Source organism: Chiloscyllium plagiosum, unplaced genomic scaffold (genome assembly GCF_037043375.1).
Source record: "Chiloscyllium plagiosum isolate Xiang-an unplaced genomic scaffold, Cpla_swu_hap1 HiC_scaffold_31, whole genome shotgun sequence".
NCBI lineage: Eukaryota > Metazoa > Chordata > Chondrichthyes > Orectolobiformes > Hemiscylliidae > Chiloscyllium > Chiloscyllium plagiosum.
Window position 1 is genome coordinate 35123427 of NW_028270169.1, and position 20426 is coordinate 35143852.

A 20426-nucleotide genomic window follows, 5' to 3' on the forward strand; every position below is an offset into this window, starting at 1 on the left:
TTTTATCTTTTCATCAGACTGGCATTATTATCACCTTGACATCACCAAATATGTCCTTCACCATGAAAGTTAAAGTTGAGATGACCCAAAAAGAAGCTAGTGGGTTGTCAATTCATTGTACTAATGGACACAAGATAACAAATTCCAGTTGACATAATGCTTGTGTATGAATCATTTTAACAGAAATGCTGTTGAAGATGCAAATAGTTCACCCAATTCTAATAGGTACCTTTTTGGTTTAAGAAAGGCCATAAAGATAAAGCAAAGAAAGACTTGCATTTTGACAGCACTTTCATGATTTCAAGTCAGTCCAAAGTGCTTTGCAGCCAATTATGTTTTTGTTTAAAACATAGTTCTTATTGCAGTGTAGAAAGCACTGTAGTCAATTTGCACACCGCACAATCTCTCAAACTGTAACGCAATAATCTGGTAATGATCTGGTTTGAGGTGTTGATTAAGGGATAAATACTGGTTTGGGTTCTGAAAAGCTCTTGGCCATTTTTATTTCCATTCTTTTGTGAGGGGATGGCTGGAACGGAGTGGTGATTGGAGTGGTGATTTTCCTGTCATCGTGGTAAGGTGAGATGAAAACTAACAATGATCAGACTTGCAGACACACTGACATGTTATATTAAAAATAAAACAACCCTACAGACAAAGATTTTGCTGAAATTTTGAAAATACAGGAAAATTGTTGGTAAGGAATCTTGACCAGATCATGAAAATTCTCAACTTCAGGAAACAAGTCCCAGACAATGTCCAGGCATTTTGTCTGCAATCATTAAATATGAATTGTCTAGATAAATATCGAATGATTTTTGAATTGTTTAGGAAAGTTCAAATTCCACCTCTCCCCTTGAAAGCATACTTTTTCTGAAGCCACGGGTTGAAAATAAGATCCTGCTGTTTACAGAACATTGCAATCTTAACATAACTGAATTGATTTCAAGTTGATGTGAGAACAAACATTTTACATGTGAACCCTTCCATGGAATCTGGTGTCTCTTTAGCATTTGCCATTTCATTACTCAGGAAGTGGTGCTGAGCGAAAGAGGAGTAAGGACCTATCTATCTGTCAGATATCCTGATAACACGTTGTATGGGGCTTTCAAAGTCCTGCCTTTCGGCATAAAGGCATTAACCCACTGATAGCAATCTTGTCTGAGTGTGACTGATACCTGCTATCAGCCAGAAGTGATAGGAATAACATGATTGCCTTAACTCCTCTCTCTTTTTTTATTTTAAATTTCCATTTTCTTGTTTACTGGTCTTCCGTTGTAAGTTGCATTTGAAAATTCAAAATTTCCAGTGCACCCCACAATCTTCTGAAGTCAGCAGGCTTTTTTAGATATTGGAAGCGAGATGCTTACATGTATTTTTCTGAATGCACCTCAAATTGAATTTTATGGTCCAAATACATTCTGTCTGACGCAGCTCCATATTAAGTAACATCACTGAATTAATTGCCTTTAATTTGGCATGACTTTAAAATTACAAAGATGATATAATTTACAACTAAACCTGATCCTCTCAATTGTATATTTAGAGTCAAAGAGATGTACAGTATGGAAACAGACCCTTCAGTCCAACCGGTGCATGCCGACCAGCTATCCCAACCCAATCTAGTCCCACCTGCCAGCACCAGGCCCATATCCCTCCAAACCCTTCCTATTCATATACCCATACAAATGCCTCTTAAATGTTGTAATTGTACCAGCCTCCACCACTTCCTCTGGCAGCTCATTCCATACATGTAACACCCTCTGCGTGAAAAAGTTGCCCCTTAGAGGTCCCTTTTATATCTTTCCCCACTCACCCTAAACCTATGCCCTCTAGTTCTGGACTCCCTGACCCAGGGAAAAGACTTTGCCTATTTACCCTATCCATGCCCCTCATAATTTTATAAACCTCTAGAAGGTCACCCTTCAGCCTCTGACGCTTCAGGGAAAACAGCCCCAGCCTGTTCAGCCTCTCCCTATAGCTCAAATCCTCCAACCCAGGCAACATTCTTGTCAGTCATTTCTTTGAAATGCCTGAAGAAGATAAACATTCCTTTACTCATAAATGTCCTCTGTTCATTTTTAAAGAATGCTTTGCTCCAGTTTTCTTTGCATTGCCTTCTATGATACACTCTGTCCATCTGTTTTGTTCACAATGGAACTCTTTTGTTTGCAGTCAAGAAATTGTTGACAAGGGATGGTCATGTTTTATTTCTAAACTGAAAGGAATAGCTCTTGCCATGTGGATTTACTCTTCCATTGTATTGTATGCCAATTATAACTCAGTGAAAAGGGTAAATGTAATCAGTTTAAAGTTGTGACTTTATGATAGTGAAAGAGTCCAGTCTCTAAGTTAAACAAGTTAAGGAAATTTTAAAAAAGACATGTGGATGCTAGAAATCAGAAACAAACTTTCTGAAGTAGGGTCATTGAACCCAAAACGTTAGCGCTGCTTTTTCTCCGCAGAAGTTGCGCAACCTGCTGAGTTTTTCTTGCAAGTTAAAGAAATTGTTTTTACAAACCACTTGGAGCAGGGAATTTTTCAACACTGCTGAATTCAATAAACTGCAAATGGCTCCACAAGTTGAATCGTTTAATCTCAGTGACAAGATGCTAAAAGAGCAAAAGTTGATATATATGTTCATGATTGCTGATAGTATGCTTCACCTTAAGCATAGTTTGAGGATAAGCTAGTGCTCTGAAGGATCACTCCGTGTTATGCATGCTTTCCTAAGTAAGTGCTCCATCCCTTAAGCATAATTTTTTTTCCATGTATGAGACTGAAAAAAGACAAATATGCCAACACTCGAGTCATTTGTGAAAGGTTTCTCCTTGAATTTGCTAATTTACATCAGTGCAGCTCAGGTAGAATTCACTGAATCATTACAGAAGGTGGAGATTCCTTTTCATTGTGTTGCTGCGGTGTTTGAGGCCTGGGTTGCAGATTATTACCATGTACAATCTCAAGGTCTGAGCTGTGTTTGGCCAGAATTCAGTGAAGTGCCAGTTTTTGCAAGTTTCATGAAGGGTTTCTTAGTGAGTCCCAGTGAGTTCTCTCGGATTAACTTCCCTGCCCCATTACCTTTGCACCATGTTCCTATGTCACCCCACTTGTCATATTCTCCCACTCGCTACAGGCAGAAGAACTGGCCACTGCTGGGACCTCCAAGCATTCCTGACCCTAGTACCAACTTTGAAGTCAAGCACAGGCAGACTGTAGCTGCCCTTCACAGATGTTGTCAATTTCCCCAGAATTATCGGGCTGAGGGAAATGGGCACCCGCTTTGCCAACCAACTTCTGGTGAATGGTGTGCTGCCACTATGTCAGAAGGCTGCCCTGAGTTGTTAGTGACAACTGTCCAACGTGGAGGCCTGGGAAGCAGGCGATGAGCTGGTGTTGGCAGGTTATGGCTCTGAAAATGTGTTGCTGGAAAAGCGCAGCAGGTCAGGCAGCATCCAAGGAGCAGGAGAATCGACGCATGAGCCCTTCTTCAGGTTACAGCTCTGACCTTCATGTCGAGACTAATGTGTATGAATAGGCCTTTTGCCACTCACCAATGAAAATCCCATCTCACTGTTCAAGACTTGGTTCAAAAATGGGACATTTTGTACTTGAAATCTCATTGCTGGTTTCACAAAATTCTCCCAAACTTTGTCCCCAGTATCCACATCATTCAGTGGCTGGGAAAATTCAGCTTTATGTCTTGACATAACTACCCATGCTTCACATTGAAAGGTTTGCTGAGGCTAAGATAGAAGTGCAGAACCTCAGCGAAATGAACTTGTTCTCAGAAAAGAATTTGTTTTGCTTATTTGTATTGTATTGCAATGAATTGTTCACTGTATCAGGATGGCAAAAGCTGTGGAAATTCTGGTGACAGAACAGGCAATTCAACAGTAAACTACAAAATACAGAGAAAAAAAAAATTGTGCGAAATTGGGCGGTATATATAAATTGACTACTTTCCATGTAGCAAATGAGAATCAGTATGACAGTGATGAAGTTGGATATTTGTAAGGTGAATCTCCTGGCCTTGATGGGAAGATAAATTTGGTCAATTCTGTTCTAAGTGAATAAGATTGTGATGTATAACATGTCCCAATGTGAGGAGCAATCTTAGAGCTCCCTCTCAGTGAATTTATGAGTGGGGTGCATTTAATTGGGCTTTTGAGGATCACACTGCCTTTTATTATTTCCACGATTAAGTCTGTGATTGGAAAGCACTGAGAAGGCCTTCTGCCAATTGAACAGGGCAACTAATACCTTCTTAAGGGCCTCCTTTCATCACCACAAATACAGCATTGGAAGGTGAGGGGCATCACTGAATCGAAACCCCTGCCTTTGCTGCTGTCCTCCCATTGCCAGTAACCTCACTCAATGATCCTAGTCCTCTTATCTATTCCCTGTGATCTGGGCCCCCTCAGCAACCCTGTTTGTGGGTGGGTGCATTACCTCCAGCAGTCATAGCCCCTCAAGTGGCACTGTCGAGCATTGATGAGCTTATTGATCAGCGGGTGGAATCTCTCACCCAGGTCCATTGCAGAGATTACTCTGATTCTGCAGTTACAACCCGGAGCCACACTTCAAGAAGCAGGAGTTGAAGAGTGGCTACATGGTCTTAGCAAATTCCTGTGTTCTTCCAGCCTCCTGCTGGCCTAGAATTGTAGCTTTCCACTGAGAATCTGGAGCCAAACCTCATGAGTTAAAGGATGTGTGCAACATCATGTCCAAATCTTAATTCCTCTTGAGATGTTTATTTCTACATTTATTTGTTGGTTGTTTTAAGTAATTTGCCTGGGAGACTGACCAAATAATCTGCACATAGCCGCTTGCCAAAGTTGCTCTTCATTGCTCCCAAGCTGGAGAATATTTATTTCTGCTCCTTCATCATTAACTTTCTAAAATAAAAAACTGAGCAATGGGATGTTCCTGTATATTGGTGTGCCAAGCCATCATACCACTCACTGGTACAAGCTGAATTTATGGCCAAAATTCCGAGTTTGATGAATTCCAGACTTCAACTGAACCACTAGGCAATCCGTTAAGTGTTGGTTAAGTGGATTTTGCAGTAGGGGGAGGGTGCACTAAATGACAATGGATCAGAGACAAAAGTCACACCTGATGGTACTGCTGTTAGCCTGGCCCCTGTCTCCACCCCTGACTGAACTCCCGTGCTCTGTCTCTGACCCAACTGTTGCTTTACCCCCTTGATCTCTGGGTTGTTGTTAGTGGTCCCTGGCTATGTGACCAGCTCAACTCATTTGTAATTTTCAAATGCAGTGTAATCCACAACTCTATCCCTCATTAGATTACATGCAGTGTGGAAGCAAGCCCTTCGGCCCAACAAGTCCACACCGACCCTCCGAAGAGCAACCCAGCCAGACCCATTCCCCTACATCTACCCCTTCACCTAACACTACAGGCAATTTAGAATGGCCAATTCACCAAAACTGCACATTTTTGGACTGTGGAAGGAAACCGGAGCACCCAGAGGAAACCCACGCAGACACGGGGAGAATATGCAAACTCCACACAGACAGTTGCCTGAGGCAGCAATTGAACCTGGGTCTCTGGCGCTGTGAGGCAGCAGTGCTAACCACTGCGCCACCATATCACCCATATGGTCACAGTTATCTCAGGGCCCTATCTCTAACATCTTGATCAAAGTAATGAGATAATCTAGAAACGACTGGAGGAGAAACATGATCCCCACAGAGTTTACCTCCATGACAAGTCATCACTATTCCAGCTCATTGCTCGCAAAGCAGCCACAGATCTGTTTAGTGCAAGCCCAGATAAGTGCAGAACTAAGTCAGAATGAAGACAAATTTTAGCCACATGCAAACCACAAAGACTAGAAGAAATTGTACAGTGTTCTAAAATGGTGTCTACCAACCTCAAGCTTGCTGGTAGATCATCACCAATTCTTGGTGCTAAAGGCTAGCACTGCTCGCAGAAAAAAGTTCAAATTCTATACAGCTAGGTGCATCAGCTTTTATCTGTCAATGATGTAGCAGTCAACAGGCTGCCACAGGCTGCAGACAACTGCTCTCGTGATAACTCTCTCATGCTGATGAAAATGATGAACGCAATCAGACTGCTGTCTAGAGGCAAAGCTCAAAGGAGCTCATGCTGTACAGCTGAGATCTACATTAACCGAGGTTAATGCCTCCCCAAAAAGCTCGCTGAACTCTTTCAGATTGCAGTGTGTAATATAGGCTCGCAGCATTTGTCCTGATTTAGGAACTTGGATTAGTAAGTGGAGATAAAATAGTTTTCAGTTCTGTGGAAATGATTTGTTTCTTTCAAAAAGGTCAGAAAGTAATTTTGAGCAGTGAACTATTACCAACTTCCCTGGAGTAGAGTAGAGTAGCTTTTTATTTGTCATTTCTATCAAGTACAACTGATACAGTAAAATCGAGACAGCGTTCGTCCAGGACTGAGGGTGCTACATGGACAGCACAAGCTACACAATCAGATATAGCATAAAGTGTATGAGAAGTACAAAACATGCAAGTTGCAGTGTAATAAAGAATGATAAATAATAGACATTTTTCTAGAAGCAATTTGAAGTCGTGCAATGAATTTCAGATGGGAAACAGTCTGATCATACTGTGTTAAGCAGCCTGATGGCTTGGGGAAGAAACTGTTGCACAGTCTGGCTGTGAGAGACCAAATGCTCAGGTAACTTCTGCCAGATGGCAGGAGGGAGAAGAGCTTGAGTGAGGGATGTGTGGGGTCTTCCACAATGCTCTTAGGCTTTTGAATGCAGTGTGTGGAGTAAGTGTCCGGAATGAAGGGAAGAGAGACCCCGGTGATCCTCTTATCTGTCCTCACTATCCATTGTAGTGTGTTACTATCCAAGACGGTGCAATTCCTGAACCAGGCAGTGATGCAGCAGCTCAGGGTACTCTCAATGAACCCTCTGTAGAATGTGGTGAGGATGGGGGGTTGGGAGATGGACTTTCCTCAGCCTGCGCAGAAAGTAGAGACACTTCTGGGTTTTCTTGGCTATGGGGTTTGTGTTGAGGGACCAGTGAGATTTTCTGCTAGGTGTACACCAAGAAATTTGGTGCTCTTTATGATCTCCGTGGGGGAGCCATCGATGTCCAGCAGAGAGTAGTTGCTCCATGCCCTCCTGAAAGTTAACAACCATCTTTTTTGTCTTGCCTATGTTCAGAAAAAGGTTGTTGGTTCTGCGCCAGTCCATTAGCTGCTGCACCTCCTCTCTGTATTCTGATTTGTCATTTGTGCTGGTGAGACTGAACTGTGACTGAAGTTAAATTATTTGATCACCTATCTATGGAGTTAATTGCTAAATGTTTACGAAGTTGAGTTTTTTGATGTAGAATCAGATGGCCAAGGGTCGCTAGTAGGTTGAGTTCAGAGGAATCATCCCAGCCGTAGAACAGTTTTTTGTTTTTAGTTTGAAGAAATATGTTCAAGCTATAAAAGCTGATTGAAATATCCAGGCTGTCAGAATTGGAAAGCTATATCCAGGCCATCAGAGCAAAGAAATAGTTTGAACTTTTCAGCAATCCAAGGAGAATGACAAGAAATAATAATTTGAAATTCTAGTTAAGAGAGGACTGAAACTTCACTGGGATTGAATGATTGTAAAACATCTTGATGGGAAAATGGTTGAATCTTTCTCTTTGCTGTTTATGTATACAAGAAAAGCATCAGTTTCATCAACATCACAGCATTCAAACTGGCACAAAACGACAAGCATAAGTTAGCAACAAATGCTTAAAAAATACACTTTTACACACAAAATGCCATCACCCTCAATATGCTTTCTGTGAACTGGTGAGGTCACAGCTAACCGTTTGAATGTTTGTCTTTAAAACGATCACTGCTTCTTAAGTAATTCATAGTATGTATGACAGCTTGCGATATGGTACATACAAATCTTTAGGAAATAAAATGGTTAAATTATACTGTTGATACACTGTTCATTACACTCTTGTTATGTTTTCCCCTACCGGGTAGCTCCTGAACAAAGCCCTGTAGCTTTAATCCAAAGAGTCCACATTTATGTGCAAGAATTCATTTTCCTGTCTTTCTTTTCCCAGATGGGTGAGTATTCCTTTGTTGAAAAGTTTGGATTTGTTTGCTCCTCTTTGCAGGCCCTTTTCTAACTTTCAGACCCTTTCCACCATTGGCAACATTTTGCAGATCCTTTCCCCTTTCCAGACCCTCTATTGCCCTTTCCAGCTCTTCTGCCTGATGTGCAGCTTTTTTTTAACTTTCCATCTCCTCTCCTGCTTTGAAGCCCTTTCCTACCCTCCAATGTGCAACAATTGCCCTCTGTTCACTTTTGCAGCTTCTCACTACCCTCTTTCCCCATAAAATCTGGTCATCTCCAGAAGTGTATTTTTCCCACATGAGTTGGGTTCAGATCTGCTTTCTGCCCCTTCGCATCTTAACTGTTGAAGCTCATGCTCAGTCCTCAACTTCAACAAGAGGAGTCCATTACCATGACAACTGCCACCCATGTTATTCCAATAAGCCCCTTCTCACACCTGGTGATTTACAGATGGTGTGCACTCAATTAGTTCCTTCCTTATTTTAGGAAAGTGAGCAGTGTGATCCTGAAAAGGGCTGAGTTTCACTTCTGCTTCTCTCCAGTGGTGAATGGGCAGCCATGAATGACTATGGGTGGCACAGTGGCAAAGTGGTAAGCACTGCTGTCTCACAGCACCGGGGACCTGGGTTCAATTCCAGTCTTAGGCAAATTAGTCTAAGGGAGAAGGTCTGTGTGGACATTCTCCCCATGTCGCTGAGAGTTTCTACTGGGTGCTCTGGGTTTCCTCCCAATGTCCAGAGATGTGCAGTTTGGGTGGATTAGCCATGCTGAATTGCCTCATAATGTTCAGGGATGTGGAAGCTGGATGGATTAGCTATGGGAAATGTGGGATTATGGGGATAAGGTAGTGGGCTGGATCTGGGTAGGATGCTCTTTGGAGGGTCAGTACAGACACAATGACCTGAATGGCCCCTTTCTGCACTGTAATGATTCTATGATTCTCTGATTCCAGTGCAAAACAACCCTATGGCTTCAACCACCTGTGACCAGATTCATGGCTACAGTTCTCAGTGAATCCACACATGATGATATGTCAATTACTCAACAGCAGAGGATTTCAGACAGAGATACAGTTCTTGACACATGACAGAAAGAGGATGAACATGAATTGTGCATGAATTTAACACAATGAAGGAGAATTGCGCATCATAACTTTCTCTCTTTTGTCATTACCTATGTTGGCCACGGTAGGTCTGGAAGTGCTGGGTGACCAGGACATCACCCGTGCATTGTCCAGCTCTCCACATTCTACAACATGGTGCTGACCCACTTAGATGTTAAGTTGTTCTGAACAGCTGAAATTAGCCTTTGCATGGCAAGGTTGTGTTAGAGTATGAATTGAAAGAAAAATCTGAAATTTAATTTGTGTTTACAATTTGCTGGAAGGCACAGAAATTGAAAATTAGGAGAAAGAAGATTGATGCAAATTTGTCCATAGATTCTCAAAAAAGTATATTGATGGTAAATTCAGAAGGGGAAATGATTATTAATGAATATTTTGTATTTTAAACTGGTACTAATTAGAATTAGAGAGTTAGTCAGTGTGCATGTCAGATAACTGTTTCAAATTCACTCTTGGGATAGTTTGAAGACAGATTGGTTTGAAATGAGATGGCATCTTTGATTGCTCAATCAGTTCAGTAGTGTAGCTGTGGACTGCGAATTAAGGCAGCCTCAAATTAATTGGTCTGAATTGCTCTTGTGTGCTACAAGGTGGCTCCTAATTGCAACAGGTAAATTTATCAGATTGAAGGAAGGTATAATAAATAATAATGAAGCGTTCTGAAAAAAACCAGCAAGAAACGAGCAGCAATCTAAGCTGGGAATTATCAACTGATGAAACCATCTCCTGAGGAGACCTCTGATTCCGTAAATTGCTTTTAAAATTCTTAATTTCCCAAAGCAAATATCTTCTGCACTGAAGGATGATGGCTAGGATTAGACACACAACCAGTTGACATTTACTGCGGGTATCTTTTCAGAATGAAATTGCCGACCTTTGAGCTACGAACAATGAGGAGGTGTTAAGATCTTAAAAGTGACTGCATCTCAGCACTGCTCAACATTGAAAGACAGGCTGCCTAACATATTGCCAACATTTGTCTTCTAAATTGTACAATGTAAAATATTTATAAAACACATGTGTGGAAGTGAATTTAAAAGGCATATTAAAGTCACTGCTTAAATTATTTATGCTCTGTAAATATAGAAACAGTGAAATGAGTGGAAGCTGGAGACAGTTGGTGGTACTGGAATCGCTATGGGTGGTGGTGGGAAAGCGAATCATAGACTTGTAGTTCTGTCTATAGAATATGTTTCTCTAACTTATTGCCTCTTAATCTTCTATGTGGGCTCAGCATTGATTTGAACTAAATGGTCAAGAATAGCCCAACAGTTTGGTCAGTTTGTGATGAATGTATCCACTATTTGACCTTGACGTTGGGAGAAGGGCAAAGCAGGAGCAAAGGAGGCTTGCAGCTTGATCCAGGTGGAATGCAGTGTCTGTAGTGGAGTCAGTGTTTGTAGTGGAGTCAGTGTCTGGTGGAGTCAGTGCAAGTAATGCCGTTGGCAGCAAACCTAACCACGACCAAAGAAATGTAAGATCTAATGTTTTGATTTGAGTGGGATTAAATGTAAAAATCTCTGCTTCCACAATGCTGTATTAAGTGTTATTTCAATTTTTTTTCTTGCACTACCTTTTTCAACTTTGGAAAATGGTTTATTTTCAAGTTCATATACAAACACACGTTATGATGATTGCACAATTGTTTTTCAAAAGCAATTGTAAAGTCTTGCAACTGTCTTTTATTCAACATGTTCTCCATGCAACTATTTAAATTTGTTTACAAACATCGTCACTTGATTTCTTTTCTCAAAGATGGATTTATCTGAATCAAAAATCATGCTGTCAGTGACATCACTAAAATAACGCACCTTGATCTGGATACATTCCATTCACTGTCAAAAGTGTATTGTTATATCAGATTGCCCTGGGAGCCCATATGGGGCTCTCTTTGAGTAAAGATATTTGAACAGCAGAAATCTCACATTTTCTGTGCTAATACAATAACAAAAGCCACCTACAAATTACAGACCTGTTTTATACTCAGTTTATGATTAAATAAGGCTTTGTTTGGTAGCATTTCCAGAAGTTTAAATTCCTAAATTATTTAGTTACACTACTATAGGTGAACCCCATTATATCATTGAGACCTTTGACACCTGCAGAATGAACATGTGTTACTGAGATATTGTAAATATGGTGATTATCAGTCATGAGCTGAATGGGTTTTTAAGAATTTGAGTCTTAACCAAGTCATAACTTCAAATTTCAAACCTTTCATTCATACAGAGCTGTCTGAATTCATTTTGTTTCATCTTTTGAAGCCAGTCCACTAACAGGCATTTTTAGCATGGGAAATGGAAGGGGGAGAAAATAACTGTTAGCATGGCCTCTTCAGTGGTTCCTGCCTAATTGAAATATTGCACAATATGTATAAGCACAAAGAAAGACATATCGTAGTCAATTTTCAGTCACAGTGATGTGGCACAATGAGATCATCACCGATACATTTTAAAGTTATTTTCCACAAAAAAAAGGCACTGATATTATTTGGTGGTCAGTTTCAGCCAATCATAGCTCATTCAGTTTCAAAGGTGTGGGCAATCCAAAGCAAATGCAAGGTAACAACAAAATACCGCCACATTTTTTAAACATTTTAAATGCTATTTTGTTTCCATCATTTATCTTTTTTTTAAATTCAGAAATGGTGCAATGATTTGGCATGTTCCTTTTCACTTCAGAGGACATGTTGTGTAGGAATATATGTAGCTTCCAATCTACATATCTCGCAGCAGCAACGAGTGGTTTTTTCCACAAACAGGATACCACCATCAAGACAAAATAACATTCTATGTACCACCCAAATGAGTAAAATTGTATATTAATTCCAGTGCCGATAAGATGTCAAGTATATAGGCCTTAAATCTGAATAGGGCCTATCACCTTATCACCCTCACTTTAGCCTCCTTCCACCTATCGCATTACCAATGCCCCTCCCCCAAGTCCCTCCTCCCTACCTTTTATCTTAGCCTGCTTGGCACACTTTCCTCATTCCTGAAGAAGGGCTGATGCCCGAAATGTCAATTCTCCTGCTCCTTGAATGCTGCCTGACCTGCTGCGCTTTTCCAGCAACACATTTTCAGCCTAAATCTGAATGACTGGTAGATTATAACCAACCTTTGGGGTGTCCTCAACGGTACTGATTGTATTCAACCACCCATGCCCACATAACTCAGAACATGTGTTAAATGTTAGACGTGATTCTGTGATTCGATATCACTTGCTGAACTATTCAAAGTGTGCTTAAAAGTTGTAAGAAAACTCAAATTACATCTAGCTTTTGGCTCACTTATGCTTGAAGGAGGCAGCATCTGTCCATATGAAGGGGCCTGTACTATACAGGAGAAAGAAACAAGACTGGGCATTCCTCTTTTTTTTAATTAGGCACGAGCAATGAGAACAACAACTTTCTGGTACATTACCCACAGCAACACCTCAACTAATCAGAGTTGCTGACCTTTACTCAGACAGTATACATTGTCTGTCCCTTTGAAAATGTAGCATTCTTGAGAATTGTCTTGAGAAGTGAAGATGAAAAGATTTGACAGAATGTCCCTTTATAAAGCAATATTATTTTCTGTATTATCAAGCGATTATGCATATTCTTTTTGAATTATTTTAAATAAATATTTGGTTATCATAAAGAGTATTAACTTCCAACAAACAGAGTTCATCATTATATCACTGTATTTAGTCATTAAGATTTGAATGCCAGGGGAGTAAATATAGTTTACTATTTGTACATGTGGTAGGATCATCTCTTGAATTCTGGGTATCTCTTTTGAAGGGGCTAATAATAATATTAAATCCATGAGAGGATATGAAGTGAAATATACCAGCGAGGTTTGTAGTGTTAGTGTGGTGCTGCACAACAGTAGGAATGAATTTAAACATTAGTGCTTATGGGTGACTACAAATCCAGCATGGAAAGTTCAGCCTCACTGTACCAAATAGACCTTTAACCCCCTTGAGTCAATGCAGTTTTTATTAGAATGAGTTACCTTGTTCAATATCATTCTCCTCTTTGCTCCCCACATTCTCAAATATTATTTTTCAAACAAATCCTTTGTTCCCTTTTAAAATAACTTATGTCTTTGCTTCAGCAGCAGAGCTCCTTTGTGTGATGCAGCTTGTAATGTTTTTATTTTGTTTTCATCATTTGATATATTACTTCAATAAATACGCTGTAAACTGCCATTGCACTTATGCTGTTGTGGAGACGTGGGTTCCTTCTGAAATGGAGCTCCAAGCGCTAGACTATCTGAGCACCTCGATAGGGAACTGCATTCCATAAGTTAGAGCAGCACCAATTTCCTAAACTAAGCTACTGTTAGATGACAGTGATTATCTTGCACTGTATCAGTGCATGACACCATGCATGATAACTGAATGAAGTTTTACCAGAGGGCTGTTTCACTGGGTTAATCATAGAGGAGTTCTGCTTTTCCTTAGTGACTGATTTTTAATGTTAGAAGTGTTCCAACGCTAAGAAAGGTTCTAAAAAACTATGTTCAGAAAATACTCTGGAGATTCAACGGAGGACAGGTAACGAATGACATTTGACATCAGGCTGGAGTTAAACTGCATCTGAAGTGAATTTAAAGATGACATGCTCAAAGGGAAAGGGGTCTAAAATTTCAAAGTTTGAAAATTTGTGTTACACATAGACAAGGTGGTTAAAAAAGGGGTTTGACACACTTATCTTCATTGCTCAGTCCTTTGAGTATAGGAGTTGGGAAGTCATGTTGAGGTTGTACAGGATATCGATGAAGCCTCTTCTGGAATACTGTGTCCAGTTCTGGTCGTCCAGTTATAGGAAGGATATTATTAAGCTGGAGAAGTTCACAAGGGATTTACCAGGATGTTGCTAGGTATGGAAGGTTTGAGTTATAAAGAAAGGCTGGGACATTTTTCACTGGCGCATAGGAGATTGAGAGACAATCTTATAGATGTTTATAAAATAATGAGAGGTGTAGATAAGGTGAATGGCAGTTGTCTTGTCTCTAGCATAGGGTTTTCAAGACTAGGGGGCACATTTTTAAGGTGAGAGGAGAAAAATTTTAAAAAGACGTGAGGGACAATTTTTTTTACACAGAGTGGTTTGTATGTGAAATTGATAGATGTGGATACAACTACAATGTTTAAAAGACTTTTGGTAGGTACATGAATAGGAACGGTTTGTAGGGATATTGGCCAGGAGCAGGCACATGAAGCAAGTTTATTTGGGGATTATGTTTGGCATGGACTGGTTGGACCAAAGGGTCTGTTTCTGTGCTGTATGACTCTCTGACTCGATAAGTTACCAGAGTTGCTCACTCAGAGAGAGATGACTGATGGTGGTTTGAATTGAGGGTCACCACTCCTCAAGTGAGGGGAGACATTGAGAAGGAGAGTCCTACATGGAAAGCTCAGCCATTGTGGGAATTGAACCTATGCTGTTGGTATTGCAACCCAGCCATCCAGCCACCTGAGGTAACTGACAGAGCCAAACATTGAACGTTCTTGTCACAGTTATGCAGCACACCTTACAATACTTCACATCATCAGGAAAATGTCACTATAACCTTACTTTTGAAAAGAGATTGAACCCAATCCAGCTAGATGGGTAAAATCTTATGAGAAACATCTATAATGGCAGTTCAGGACATGAGTAGCTGGAGGGTTTAATGTGAGATGGCCATTGATCAGTTGAGAACTGCAGAGTTGCAGCCGAGGTTGATCTGTTCCCATTAGGATCTGGCTCGCATTTCCTGCCTCCATCACCATTACCAAGTAAGCTGACAATCATCAGTCCGAAAACCATTAATCATTCTTCATGTCCGCTCAACTTTGTATCAAATATCATTTTGTGTATTAAAGAGGTTTAATTTAGGTTTTGGTCCATCGTGAGCAAAACGCAAGATCTACGGAACGGTCTTTTTTGAAAAAATGAAGCCATCTCTGAAAGTTCTTGATCAAGTAGATTTTGTGGGATGTAAACCATGTATTTAGCGGAACTTTGTTGAAGTACTAAATAGACGTGTAATGTAACAGGTGGCTGTTGCAGCAAAGATGATTAATATTTTGCCTCTATCTCTCAAAAGATGCATTGGTTAAATTATTTGAAAATAAGTAGATTGAAATGATGCTGCTAAACCCAGTAGAATATTAGTTTGCCAAAACACATTGGTCTGAAGGTGGAACATTAGGGTTTGATGTTGAAACCCGACTAAACTTACATTTGGTCTTCTTTTATCTTCATCTATGAGTTTTTGATTTTTTTTCTGGCAGAATGCTGTTGGAATTGGATTGAACACATTTACAAAATCTCAACACTTGTGAAATAGCTGCCAGGGTCTCAATATAAAACATCCTGCTTTCATAACTGTAGGTCACAAGGGGAAGAAGACGCAAGGAGTAAGTTTTTTAAATATATTCATTCACAGGATGAGTGCATCGCTGGCTAGGTCAGCATTTATTGCCTGTCCTTAGTGGTCCAGAAGGCAGTTGAGAGTTAGCCTCATTGCTGTGGGTCTGGAGTCACACGTAGGCCAGACTAGGTATGGGGATGGAAGTTTCCTTCTCTAAAGGATATCAGTGAACCAGATGGGTTTTTTCTACAATTGACAATGGTTTCATAGTCATTATTAAACTCGTAATTTCAGGTATTTGTGGAATTCAAATTCCACCAACAGCCATGGTGAGATTTGAACTTGGATCCGCAGAATATTTCCGGGGTCTCTGGATTAACATACCACTAGGCCATTGCCTCCCATAATGAAGTAAGAAAAAAGAATGAGCGCAAATCAAAATACATAGTTGCCACTCATTTGATGACATCATTTAGTGGCTGTAATATGGAAACATAGGGATAAGCTATTCATCCCTCAAACCTGTTCTCATTCACCAACCTATAGGTTGCAGATCAGAACAGTGTTGATGTTACCTATGTCAGAGGCTTGTAACCAATGAATGTATTGTTGGTGGAAGACGGAAAGAAGGATCAACACATATTTCTGGCAATGAGAATGAAGTACAAAAAACTGCCACATTAATCCAAAAGCAGTACCTAATAAGCCTCAAAGCAATGATATTTTCGCTGTTACAAAGAAGAATGATGAAGGACAAGCTATGTTATATCAATCTGAAAACGTAGCAATGCAATTTGCATTTTACCACAGTTTAGGATCCAACTGGTAGGTCATGGCCTGTTCTTATCTCCATTTGCAACCACTTGTCATAGAGTCATAGAGACGTACAGCACGGAAACAGACCCTTTGGTCCAACTCGTCCATGCCAACCAGATATCCCAATCCAATCTAGTCCCACCTGCCAGCACCCGGCCCATTTCCCTCCAAACACTTCCTATTCATATACCCATCCAGATGCCTTTTAAATGTTGCAATTTTACCAGCCTCCACCACTTCCTCTGGCAGCCCATTCCACACACGCACCACCCTATACGTGAAGGAGTTGCCCCTTAGGTCTCTTTTATATTTCTCCCCTCTCCCCCTAAACCTGTGCGCTCTAGTTCTGGACTCCCCCACCCCAGGGAAAAGAACTTGTCTATTTACCCTATCCATGCCCCTCATGATTTTATAAACCTCTACAAGTTCACCTCTCAGCCTCCAATGCTCCAGGGAAAACAGCCCTAGCCTATTCAACCTCTCCCTATAGCTCAAACCCTCCGACCCTGGCAACATCTTTGTAGATCTTTTCTGAACCCTTTCAAGTTTCACAACATCCTTCCAATAGGAAGGAGACCAGAATTGCATGCATTATTCCAACAGTGGCCTAACCAATGTCCTGTACAGCTGCAACATGACCTCCCAACTCCTGTACTCAATACTCTGACCAATAAAGGAAAGCATACCAAACACCTTTTTCACTATCCTATCTACCCACGACTCTACTTTCAAGGAGCTATGTTGTCTTTTCTTCCTTGCCCATAATTAAAGTGAATTGTCCTAAACTTCATTTGAGATGAAAGAACTTGGAACATTTTACCACTGCAAAAAATAGCTTCTTATTATAGAATAAAGCCAATTACCTATAATTCAATAGGAGGCAGTGACATGGAGGAAATGTTCCCGGATGAGTAACCCGAAATCCAAATGTTCGTGTTCTGAGGACATGGATTTGAATCCCAAAATGGCAGCTAGTGAAATTTAATTGAATGAAAATCTGTAATTCAAAGTCTAAGAATGATCATGAAACCATTGTCAATTGTCATAAAAACCCATCTTGTTCACTAATGTCCGTTAGGAAAGGAAGTCTGTCATTCCTACCTGGTCTGACCTGCATGTAACTACAGACTCACAGCAGTGAGTGGTCAACTCTTAATGCTGTCTGAAATGGTCACAACTAGCCATTCAGATCAAACAACAATTGGGGATGGGCAATAAATGCTGACATCCCACAAACACATTCAAAAAATGTTTAAATGCTTGTCACTCATTTTTGAAAATTCTAAAATAGCTTTCATCTTTGCAGACAAACCTAGTGAGTGCGGAAAATCTGGTCAGCAACTTAAAACTAGCCCTGAATGAAGGCCTCCAACCCAAGAAATCAAGGTGCTACATTAACAGTGCAGGGGATTGTGGGCTTGGCATAACTTGAACTGCATATTTCTCAACCAGTTAACAACAGTGTTGACTTCAGGTCATGCATTATTACACTTGAGAATACCCCTCACAGATGAAATGAGCACCCCTCCGAAATATTTATTTTTGGCATCTGATTTGGCACATTTATTGGAATTTTGGGGCCTTTCTGCGTGCTGCTTGTGGTTATCAGAGTAATTCTTCTCAGGTAAAATGCAATATCACTCAACTCTTTTTTTTTAAAATGTTGTAATTTCCAAATATAGAGTGACAAGAATGATCCAATAAACTAGTTAATGAATTGACTCATAGGATTTATATTAAATGCATTCCTAACTACAAACACTGTCCAAGAAACCAGCATGTCCCAAAGATGTTTCCTCTGAGAAAATGTTTAAAAGTTGGTCTTTATTTGTTACATATAGTATTATAGAGGCCCCTAAAGATACATATACACGCAAGTGGGATGTTGAAAAATAATTGTTCATTTTCAGTTTTGCTGTCTCAAGTTTGCATGTAACAAATAGAAGCAATAATATTTGATTCGAGTTCAACTCACCAACTAGATGGTCCCTTCCAGTGCCAGTTTCACCCTATAAATCAAAGGATTAGTTGATACTGGTGCCTTCCAACCTTGTTAGGAAGAAAAGTACATTTGACAAACGAGAGCATGTATTCACTGTCACTAATTATTTGATGATAATTCATATCTCTTTTTATTTTCCATTTATTTGAAAAATGTTTCCACTGAGTGTGGAAAACATTCCCATTCAAGAAGCAATTTCAGTCTATTCGCTGGCTGTTTCCAATGAACTCCCTGTGAAATCTTTAGCTTGGTTCCAGGGAGCTGACCTTTTAACAGTTTGTAGAACGAAATGATTAGTCTGTAGCTTAGCTCAGCATGGTCTAGTCACATCTGTTTGAAATGACAAAGAGAACACTTGACAGCCATTTAGCTGAAAGCCTTGCTGGTTCCTGAGTTGGTCTGAGAGCAATTTTATTGATGATAGATTTGGGCAATGTAAATGGATGGATGAAAGAAGTAAAAGCTGGCAGGTGAGCTATACTCTGTAATGGTGTCACCTGATAGGAAACGAAAGTCATGACAGTCATTGGCTAGTGCAGATTGCAAAGTCAAATCAAATATTATCGACTTAAAAACATAACTAATAGATCTGACTTTCTATTTCATGGGATGGCCAACATTTTGGGTTAGCAGTCCTATAGAATTCCTGTTAACTGCTTGCTTGGAATGTTTATATTTTCAATGTGCAGTCAGCTGAGGTGTATAAAAATGTAATCTTCAGTGCGGGTTTGAGCTGTTCTCAATTCTATTCTGATGTGCAAATCATTCACTTCTCACAACTTTAACTTGAGTTGTCAGCATTAAAATTGAATATCTGGTATCAGAGTTAACTATTAAAGGTCTGTGTTTGACATAAAAACATTGTTACTTGCTTATACATGGAACAAAAGATTTTGGAGTTCCACAAGAACCCATGAGTAATGCATAACAGAGTAGGGAGCAGTGCAAGAGGCTTCAGAAATTAATAGCATGTACAGTACTTCGTCATCTACCCATTTCATTGATAAATATAGATGAAGGTTTTGAGAGCTGTAGCAGGTAAATTATATTATGGACATTGAGTGATTATGGAAATTGAATAAACACATTTTAATACAAATAAAATGAAATGATAAACCATATCATAGATATTTCTAGTTGCGTAAATTTGAGAACCGGATGTTGAAAAATATTAGTTGCTGTGACATTCAGAGAAAATGATCATTGCCAAATGGTCAACAAGTGCATATGTTTTAAAATAAAAGCAGAGAATGCTGGGAAGCACAGCAGGTTTGTCAGTGTCTGTGTGGAGGAAACGCAGTTAACATTTTGAGTCCAGTGTGACTTATGTGGAAGTTGGTGGACAGAGGTGCAATCCGCGATGACCGTATCTGCAGCAAGGGGTGGCTGCTCAAGACACTTTGGCTCAGAGTTGATGAGCAGGAACCTGAGCTGTGGATCAGCAAATCGTTACCCTACTATAAGACAAAAGATGAATTGGGAAACAATGGGGATGTTTGAGAACAGCATGGTGATTGCCATGGGTAGATTTCAATCTGCACATTGACTGGACAAATGTGATGGGCAAGGGAAACATGGAAAACAAATTTGGAGAGTGTATCAGGGATTGTTTCTTGAAGCAGTACATTGCAGAACTGACCCATTTTAGAATTAGTATTGTGTAACTAGATAGGATTTAGAAGAGATCTTGTAGTTAAGCATCCTATTAGGGTCGTAATCAGAACGTAGAATCCTTCCAGTGTGGAAGCAGGCCATTTGGTCCATTGAGTCCACACAAGCCCACCCACAACCATTCCCCCTACTCTATCCCTGTAACCCTGCATTTCCCATGGCTAATCCACCGAGCCTATATATCGCTGAACACCATGGGCAAATTAGCATAGCCAATTCATCTCACCTGCACATCTTCGGACAGCGGGAGGAAACTAGAACACCCAGCAAAAACCCATGCAGACACTGGGAGAATGTGCAAACTCCACAGAGACAGTTGCCCGAGGCTGGAATCGAACCTTGGTCCCTGGCATTGTGAGGCAGCAATACTAACCA

The 20426-nt window shown here is 40.3% G+C and overlaps 1 protein-coding gene and 1 long non-coding RNA gene across 10 annotated transcripts in view; both read left to right on the plus strand.

Moving 5' to 3' along the window:
- LOC148141879 (uncharacterized) overlaps positions 1-10219 on the plus strand; it is a 36974-nt gene extending 26755 nt beyond the window's left edge. The window contains exon 2 of the long non-coding RNA XR_015752359.1: positions 9042-10219. This is a non-coding gene — a long non-coding RNA (uncharacterized LOC148141879). The remainder of the gene's footprint in view (positions 1-9041) is intronic.
- The window catches only part of auts2a (activator of transcription and developmental regulator AUTS2 a), a 1204773-nt gene that overhangs the window by 1002198 nt on the left and 182149 nt on the right, over positions 1-20426 (plus strand). The gene's annotated exons all lie outside the window — the stretch shown is intronic.